The sequence below is a fragment of the Notolepis coatsorum genome, assembly GCF_963971535.1.
Source record: "Notolepis coatsorum genome assembly, chromosome: 14".
Classification (NCBI taxonomy): Eukaryota; Metazoa; Chordata; class Actinopteri; order Aulopiformes; family Paralepididae; genus Notolepis; species Notolepis coatsorum.
The window spans coordinates 2,923,401-2,931,782 of NC_140178.1; the positions used below are offsets into that span (position 1 = coordinate 2,923,401).

Genomic DNA, 8,382 nt, shown 5'->3' on the forward strand with positions numbered 1-8,382 from the left:
AAGGAACACGCCAACATTTGGGAAAATTAGCTTAATGTCTTCTCCAGAGAGAGACAAGAAGATACCAGTTTCCTCTCTGTGCGTTCAGTAGAAAGCTATCTGGCTGCATGTTAGCCTAGCTTAGCACAATGAATGGAAGTGGACAGTGCCCCTTAGCCTTCGGGAGAGGTGTTAGTTGGACAATGCCTAGGCTAACCGGCACCGTCCGCTTCCATTCATTGTGCTAAGCTCCATTGCGTCCAATAACGTGCAGCCAGATAGCTTTCTACTGAACGCACAGAGAGAGGAAACTTGTATATATCTTATTGTCTCTCTCTGGAGAAGACGGTAATCTAATTTCCCAAAATGTTGGCGTGTTCCTTTAAACACTGTTAAAAGATTGAGAACGCGGGCGCCCCAGTGGCGAACCACATAACGCGCTGAGTCGCAGCACGGCCGACCCGGGTTCGATTCCCGGACCCGTCGTTATTTGCAGAATGTCTTCCCCCCACTCTGTCTCCCGTTCCTCCTCTCTCTCTCTCTCTCGCTACTGGACTGCCCAGTAGCAAAAAGCGATAAACGCTAAAAAATAAATGTTTAAAAAAAAAAGATTGAGAACGCTTTACATTTATATTATGGTGAGAATTAGCCTACAAGTAACACGTGGAAGTGTCACTCAGCACAACAATAAAACAAAGGTCTTAAGAGGGGAAGCCGGGCCTTGATGGTAGATTGTGTACATTCGTTGTTCTTGCAAACAAGTAAACAAAGTTAAGTATGAACAGATACAACAGTGTTCAAAAATACATTAACAAAGGTTTCAAACGATTTCGTTAAAGCCAGATGTACCATTTTTTGTACCTTATCTCGTACAAAAACTTACTGACAGAGTAAAGCAGATCAACTTTACTCACTTAGTAGAAACGGCATAAAAATACCGAACGTATTTTGGCATATTTTTCTACAGTGAGCTTATCAAATGACCACAGCTTCCAACACTGTGTCTCAGCCTTGCTTGATTTACAATACGCCAGGCCTATTGAAATGCAGCATATAAGGGGTGTAGAGATGCACTGCAGGCATTGCTGCCATACATTCCTAACAGGTAGCGTGTGATGGACAGTGCACTCTGGGCTCCGGCACATCCAGTCAGACAACGCTCTTGGCCTTGCGCCCATTTGTCTTCGTTAGAGTTCTCTTGGCTTCCTCCTCTGAGTAAAAATGCATGGCATGGCGGGCCATCCTCTTGTTGAGCAGCTGGGAGGACGAGGTGCCGTCCTGGGTGGCAAAGGCTCTGAAGGACACCATCCCGTCGGGCATCTCATCTGCCAGCCCGGGCTCTCTCACGGGGGGCCTCCACAGCTTGGGGTGGAAGCAGCAGTAGTAGAGGGCTTTGAAGACCAGTCCCAGGAGGTAGGTGATGAGCAGGGTGATGAGCAGGACGGGGGCGTAGCATTGCGTCAGGACCGGGTCCCGGTAGCACCACCACGTGGCCAGTAAAATGCCTCCGTCGGTCGTCATGAAGGAGTGGTAGATGATGCTTCTGGCCCTCGTCTGCCCCTCCGCCACGTTGAACCAACTGAAGTACCAGATGAGGCCCACGGTCGCCCGGTAGAGCCACTCCCCGCCCTCACTGTCCATGAAGTCCGTCTCCTGCCGCCAGGCCCAGAGCACGAGCACTGGCCATAGCAACAGGAAGTGGGCGGCAATGTAGCGGGGCAGGACAGAGGCAAAGAGGGCGATGGCGGCCACGCGCGGGGCGATCAGCAGCAGGTTCCACAGGAAGTACACCAAAGAGGATCCCCAGTCCTGCTTGGCCTTGTCTGGGAGGAAGGAGCGCAGGGACCGGTGGTAGTCCACCACCATCCAGGCTATGGAAGTGGTCGATGCAGCCACACTCACACCTACAGAACACAAGTGTGCCATATTACAATTTTGTGGTGTTTGCAGCCTGACGATCAACCTAATAGTGATTGTCGTGACCTAACCGACTCCATTGTTCCTCTTTGACACATGACGATGCTTATTGCGTACTGCTATTTGTTTGCCACAAAAAAGGAACTTGAGTTGTTAATGCCATCTGTAGCGTGAAACGGGAAGCAGAGAGTTACTCACACTGTACAGTCCTGGCCTTGTTGGTGTGCAGCATGATGTATGTCATGAGGGTGAGTTGAGGAGCGCTCTCGCAGAAGGTCTCGATGAGCCGCAGCATGCTGAGATCATGGGTCAGGTAAACGGCGTACTCCGACCCCTGCTCCTTTCGCCACCAGACGCGGAAGCCTTGCCATATGGCAGAGATGTGTCTGCATGGACAAAATCAGTGTTACAGTAGAAGGGATCCCCCCTACGCCATACATGCATCGTGGGTATATTTTCCTGTGAAAGTTGCCCATAGAGCAGCTCCTGTCACTGGGAACACAACTGATTGATTGATTGATTGATTGATTGATTGAAAACTTTATTAACAGATTGCAGAATGGGTACAATACAGTACAGCTCAATACACACAATTGTTAAGGGGATGCAGACCAGAGAAAGACTTTCGTCTTGTTTACATCAGGGTCCCCCATTTTCAATTCATCAGGACATATATGACATACATGACATACAGATAGTCAGTACTGCTACATCTATACATTTATGACATACCAGATTTGCAAATACAGTACTGTTTGTGATACAGAAGGAGTCAAGAAAAGGGAGTATATACATATATATATATATATATATTCATATAGAACTTCAGAAAGTACACTACAAATGGTAGCGACTATCATCGTTGCCATCTGTGTTTAGCGCCCTTCAAAAAGCGCCTGGCTGCATGGAATTTAGGCAATTTTACCAATTCCATGCAGTTCCTTTCTTCTAGTATAAATTTGATTCTGCATGATAAGGGGCCTTTAGCAGCATTGTGTCAGACCAACCACGCCTTTAACTTTCATCATGTTATAGTCATTATTCATGCATTGTATGCATTCCGTTCCGGTCTGTGACTAGTTTTTCTTGTTGACATGCCACAAGAATTAACTATATTCTAAAAAACTAAAAAACTTTGAAACTGCAGGCCCTCACTACCATATCTGATTTTAAAGTTCAAATTAAGGGCATTTTAAAGAATGAGATGGGAGAATGTCGCTGCTTCACTGCATAATGTGCTGTTATATTTTATGTTTTTAACCTGACCTTCTCTCCCCAGCAACCTCCTGCAGGGCCTCACCTTCCATCCTCTTTCTACCTTTTTACCCTGCCCTCCAATCTCCCCCAATCCCATTCAATCTGATTTGCTGCAGCTCAAATGTATCCCCTTGCCCCACTTTGCCTTTTATGTCTTTGTCTGTGTTTTGTGTATTTTTGCACGTTTGTTTTTTGTTTTTGCTGCCATTTTGGCCAGGTCTTACTCGAAAAAGAGATCTTTGATCTCAAGTGACTACCTGGTAAAATAAAGGTAAAATAAAATAAATATATGGTTTCTGCACACAGGTCTCCACCCGCCTACCCAACCCCCCCCCCCCCCCCCCCCCACACCTCCTCCAATGTACAGTTTCTTCCCCCTAAAATGTATATACCGGTACTCTCTTTTTAGACTATTTGTGTACTCTGGTATGTCATAAATGTCTAGATGTAACAGTACTGTCTACCTGTATGTCATGTATGTCATATATGTTATGATGAATTGAAAATGGGGGACCCTGATAAACAAGACGGAGTATTTCTCTGGTCTGCATCCCCTTAACAATTGTGTGTATTGAGCTGTACTGTATTGTACCCATTCTGCAATCTGTTAATAAAATGTTCAATCAATCTGTCAACTGTTATTATATGCTTGCTTGAGCTGCTCCATCACACCCTCCTCTTTCGCTATATCACATTGCCTTATAATTTCACACTCTTGTTCAAGATGTCGCTTTTATTTTAATCCCAGAAGCTGGCCCTTTGTTTTCATGTAACATGTTGCTTACCGATTGTATGGTTGTGGAATTAATTGCTGTACGTCTATATGATCAAATTGATATACATTCTCCCACATTGCTAAAGAACTTAGCCTAGCTGCCATATATCTGGAACGCCTCCATCCCTGACTAGTGTTTGTCTAATAACGTTATATATCCGTAACATTAGCTTCAGATTAGTCCCGCTATATGAATGCCTTGTTTTACGAAGATAGATAGCTGCTATCTCTCACTTTGTTTACAATGTCAGCTGACAAGCTGAATCAATATCGAAGTTACCTGCAAAAGAAGCCAAGTTGGAACACATGTAAAAGGCAGGAAAGTTTTACGCGGTTGCCGAAGAGAATAGTCTCTGATGTGTCTTTGCATTGAAGCCCTGCAGCTCGCGGTCATATTTGAACCAGAACCAGCTGAACATTTGGACTACTGCAGAGGACAGAACCATGAGGCCGACCAGAACTCCGAACCAGAAGAAATTAATGAATGAATGATGAATGAATGAATGAATGAATGAATGAATGAATGAATGAATGAATGAATGAATGAATGAATGAATGAATGAATGAATGAATGAATGAATGAATGAAAACTTTATTTAACAGATTGCAGAATGGGTACAATACAGTACGGCTCAATACATACAATTGTTAAGGGGATGCAGACCTGAGAAAGACGTTTGTCTTGTTTCCATCAGGGTCCCCCATTTTCAATTCATATAGACATTTATGACATACACAACATACATGACATTTATGGCATAGGGACATATAGGTATTTAGTACTGATACATTTGTGACATAAACGGTATTCAAATATACAGTACTGTTACCCCTAGATCCTGACAGAGTATATACATATGATGGGGAGGGGACTGTACATTAGGAGGGGGTGGGTGGGTGGGAGAGAAATATACATACGGCGGGGAGGGAATATATACATGCGGTGGGGAGGAGACTGTCTATTAGGAGGTGGTGGGGGTTTTGGGCATTTACGGTGGCCAGTTTCGAATTGCAGCCTCCCGTAGGTGCTCTTTAAGAGCGGTTTTGAATGTGGGCAGGGATCCACATTCCTTTACAGCTTTGGGTAGGGCGTTCCACATTGTTGTGGCATAATTGCGAAACGTGTTTAGTCCCTTGTTTGATCCGAATCTGGGTTTAACATGATTTGTTGAGCTTCCTCTGGTGTAGTGGTTGTGGTATTCACTGACCTTTGGGAAGTATTTTGACATGTACATGGGCACCCCGGTCGTATAGTGTATCTTGTAGACCAGGCCCATTGCAAGTTGCTGTACTCTGTCGTCTACTCTAAGCCATCTTAGGTTGTCAAAGTGGGCAGGGGTGAGGTGGGTTCTGGGGTTCAGGTCAAGTAGTAGTCTGACCAGTTTGTTTTGTGATGTTTGTAATTTTGTTTTAAGCGCCTTTGAGGTGCTTTGGTACCATGAGGTGCATGCATAGTCATAGTACCCTTGAATGAGTGCTCCTGCCAGAGTCTTCAGGGTATTCTTGTTTACCAGGGAGGAGATCCGGTACAAGAATCTAGTTCGTTGGTTGACTTTTTTTTATTACATTGGATGCCATTTTGTCACAGGAAAGATTTGCCTCTAGGATGGAACCCAGGTAGGTAATTTCGTCTTTCCTTGTGACAATATTGTCACCCACTGTAACTGAGAAGCCGTCGGTCTTGCTGAGTTTGTTATTTGAACCGAAGAGAATGGACTCTGTTTTGCCCATGTGTAATGATAGTTTGTTATCAGCGAGCCATATGCAGATTTTGCCTAGTTCCGAGCTGAGGGTTTTTTCAACCTGCAACTTGTTCTTGTCAGAGACCAGCAGGGCTGAGTCGTCCGCAAACAGGAACAAGTTGCAGTCACAGGCTGACGACATGTCATTTGCATAAATTAGGAAGAGTAGCGGTCCTAGTATGCTTCCTTGTGGAACACCACAGCTCACTGTGAGGGGGGGGGATAGAGTACCGTTTACCTCTACCATCTGTTCTCTCCCCTCCAGGTAGGATTGCATCCAGCTCACTGATAAGCTATCAAAACCAATTGCTTTTAGCTTGTCCATTAGAATGGAGTGATTAATAGTGTCGAAGGCCTTTTGTAGGTCCAGCATGACCATGCCGCAGTATTTGCCCACGTCCACCTCTTGTTTGATGTGGTCGTTCAAATAGAGGAGGCATGTGTCAGTGGAGTGGGACGTTCTGAAGCCAGATTGGAATTCGTAGATTAGATTTTTTTCCGCCAGGTACTTTTCGACCTGTTCGTAGACTATTTTCTCCATGACTTTCGAGATGGAGGTAAGAATAGAAACAGGGCGGTAGTTGCCTGAGTCTAATTTGCTGCCCTTTTTGTGCAGAGGGGTCACTCTCGCAATTTTGAAGTCCTTGGGGACATGCCCCTGTTTTATAGAGAGGTTTATTATGTGTGTGATGACTGGGGTGATGGCGGCTGCTGCGTCTCTGAGGAATTTGGAGGGGATGTTGTCATGGCCAGTGGCCTTGTTAGGTTGGAGGGCGCTCAATTTTTTGAGTACCTCATCGGTTGTTACCATTTCAAGTTTGAAGTCGTCTTTGTGGACCCCTAGGTTTTTGTAGTATGCTACTATGTGTTCTACCCCAAAATGCCCTGAGTGGGAGGGTAGTTTGTTTACCAGTGTTGTGGCTATGTTTGTGAAGAAGATGTTTAAGTAATTGGCTACATCCAGCTTGTCTGTGATGAGCGTGTTGTCTGTCTTTATGTTTATGTTTGAGAATCTGGTTTTAAGTTTTTTACTGCAGCCTAGTTGATTATTGAGTAATTTCCAAAGTTCGCGGGGTTTGTTTTTGTTTTCCTCAGTTTTGTCATTGATGAAATTTCTTTTTGCGGTTCTGATCATGGTGTTTACGTCATTTCTTAGTCTGTTTCTTTGGATTTTTAGTTCAACCACGTGGGCTTGGAGTTCACTGTTTGAGCTTTTGGAAAGCTTTGTCTGACTTTTATGAAGTTCAGAGCATTTTTTGTCTCTGGTTTTCATAGCGGCCAGTATTTCAGTGTTCATCCACGGCTCAGCGCGATTTTTAACCCTGGTGGTTCTTATGGGTGCCATGTTGTTGAGTATTGCTGTGAAGTTGGTTTTGAATCCAAGCCATGTTTCTTCAACCTGTGTACCACTGAGTTCATCTGACCAGTCCAAGCTCCCCAGTTCTAGGTTAAAGGCCTCTCTAGAGTAAGTTTTGAGGTCTCTAGATGTGACTGTTTTGTGACAGCCGGCCTTCTGTTTTAGCTTTTTTGTGGGTACAGAAAATCATATAATGATCACTTAACCCGCACGCTATCACCCCTTTATTGGAGATCATTGACTTGTCAGAGGTCAAAATGAGGTCAATGGTGGTTTGTGTCAAATCACATACCCTTGTGGGTTGGGTGATTAGCTGGCTGAAACCGTGCAGATCAGAAAACCTACTGAAGGCCTTGAAGACGGGTGCTGCTTTACGCAGCATATCCGTGTTCCAGTCCCCAATAAGAATTTTTTCTACCCCCTCCACCCCAGCTAAACACCCATCAAGTGTGTCATAAAAGCCACTCTGTTCTGGTGGTCTATAGATTGTGCCTACTAGTACTGGTTTCGCCCTGTCTAATATGCATGTCTTCATGGTGTGAGAGGACACCGGGGTACCCAGAGGAAACCCACGCCATCACAGGAGAACATGCAGACTCCACACAGAAAGGCCCTTCGTGCTGTGAGGCAGCGGTGCTAACCACTACAAACAAGTCATTTTATTGTTATAGGGTTTTACTTAGCTATAGGGTGTGTCTGGTAACATGCATGTGCACATTTGAGCTGTAAATTATTTTATCCGTGATATATTTAGGACTGTGGGTTGTGATCACTTTATGAAAACAAATTAAAAGGTTGGCAGAAAGTCTTTTCTCAACACTCCGCCAACTAAGACGTTCATGCATTTGAACAACACTGCTGCTTTTACCTCCAGAACAGAAATGATAAATCTATTGCATTTTTCTTCTTCTTCCTAAACAAGGAACTCCTTCCTCCAGTGATCATTTGAGAACGTGAGAAGCTGAACCGTCTTGTCTCGTGGCGACACATCCTCTTTCACGCTGCAGGTGCTGCACTTTGTTCAGGCTCAGCCTTCGTTTGATTATAAGATAAGATAAGATATTCCTTTATTGATCCCCTTGGGGGAAATTCAGGCATCATATCAGCATGGGGGGGAGGGGAGGTACAGGTAGTAAAAAGCAGTGTAAACAATATAAGAAATCAATATGCTTAACATAACATAATTAACTCTGGACATGTGCATAATGGTCAGCAAGGTGCGAGATGAGGGTATGTATGCCCTCTCAGTTATATTTGCCCTACAAGTTACAATATATAATCTAATCCAATAATTGAAATCTAATCTATCGAAAAATCGAAGAAGAATAAAATGCTAAAATGCTAAATGCTAAATA

The 8,382-nt window shown here is 44.3% G+C and overlaps 1 pseudogene across 1 annotated transcript in view; it reads right to left on the minus strand.

The window, feature by feature from the left end:
- Positions 1 to 1,128: 1,128 nt before the first annotated feature.
- LOC311239872 (XK-related protein 8-like) overlaps positions 1,129 to 8,382 on the minus strand; it is a 53,012-nt pseudogene continuing 45,758 nt past the window's right edge. The window contains exons 4-6 of the transcript in view: positions 4,209 to 4,405; positions 2,095 to 2,282; positions 1,129 to 1,883 (exon numbers count right to left, since the gene is read on the minus strand). The product of the transcript in view is annotated as an XK-related protein 8-like (transcript). The remainder of the gene's footprint in view (positions 1,884 to 2,094; positions 2,283 to 4,208; positions 4,406 to 8,382) is intronic.